The 1,424-nt window shown below is 38.6% G+C and overlaps 1 pseudogene; it reads right to left on the minus strand.

Moving 5' to 3' along the window:
• Positions 1-326: 326 nt before the first annotated feature.
• Positions 327-417, minus strand: LOC129399198 (U6 spliceosomal RNA; annotated as a pseudogene).
• Between the last annotated feature and the right edge of the window lie 1,007 nt (positions 418-1,424).

Raw genomic sequence — 1,424 nt, forward strand, 5'->3', positions numbered from 1 at the left:
CACGTGCAAGGCAAATGCCCTACCCACTGTGCTCTCTCTCTAGCCCCTATAGGTGTTTTATTTTTCTCACTTATTGCTCTGGCTAAAATCTCAAGTACAAGTTAAATAAAACTGACAAAAGCAGACAATCCATCTGTTCTGATCTTAGTGAATAAAGAGTTTAGCACTTCATCCCTAAGAATGATGATAAGTATGAAGATAAAAAGCCTTTGTAAGACTGAGAAAGTTCTCTTTCATTCCTAGTTTGCTGAGTGTTTATATCATGAAAGAATGTGAGATGTTGCATATTGCTTTTTCTATGTCTATTGAGATAATCTCATTTTTCTTTAACTATAATAATATATTTGCATGTCATCCTTGCACAGGGCCATGCTATTCTCTGTATAGTTCCAATTTTAGTATATGTGCTCTGAGCAAGGATGACATGAAAATTCGTGAAGCGTTCCATATTTTTAAGTATTATCATCTGAGCGATAGCACAGAGGATAGGGCGTTTGCCTTGCATATGGCTGATCTGGGATCAATTCCTCCGTCCCTCTCGGACAGCCCAGCAAGCAACCGAGAGTATCTCACCCGCACGGCAGAGCCTGGCAAGCTACCCGTGGTGTATTCCATATGCCAAAATCAGTAACAACAAATCTCACAATGGAGATGTTACTGGTGCCTGCTTGAGCAAATCGAGGAACAATGGGATGACAGCGTTACAGTGCTATAATTATATAGCATTACATTCACTTTCATATGCTGAATAAATTTCCATTCTTAGAATAAATTCATGTTCTATGATACTTTAAAAATTAGGGGTCACAAAAGGGATGGCATTTGCCATAGTACAAAAGGTATGGCATTTGCCTTGCATGTGGCTGACCCAGTTTTGATCCACAGCACCCCATATGGTTCCCTGAGCCTGCCAGGAATGATCCCTAAGCACAGAACCAGGAATAAGTCCTGAGTACCACAAGGTTTGGCAAAAATGCCTCACCAATTTAATCCCTCGTTTTTCACAGAGGGTGCTGGCTGATGGCTGCTCATATCAGTTGTGGTGTTTGCACCTGTGTTTCCTATGGGATTATATTTCTTTACGTGGGGTGTCCTTTAGCTACTAACACTTTCTATATATGCATATCAATATTTTGTGGGTATAGTAAAGGAAATATATGAACAGAATAACCAAGACTACTTCATTAAAAAGGTCTATCTTGATTATTTATATACTTAAAATAAATCTAATGAAGTAGGACAGTGAAGTCACACCATCTTTGGTAGCAGATAAATGTGCTTTTTTTCTTCTGGGTGATTGTGAGCACGTCAAAGTATTTCTAAAATTTTTCTATTGCCTACAAATCAGTGTAACTACATCAAGAGATGCTTAGACGAGTATGTGAGGTGAAGCAGGTACTAAATTTTGTATAGCTTATGAAAGG

This window comes from Sorex araneus, chromosome 10, assembly GCF_027595985.1.
Source record: "Sorex araneus isolate mSorAra2 chromosome 10, mSorAra2.pri, whole genome shotgun sequence".
NCBI lineage: Eukaryota > Metazoa > Chordata > Mammalia > Eulipotyphla > Soricidae > Sorex > Sorex araneus.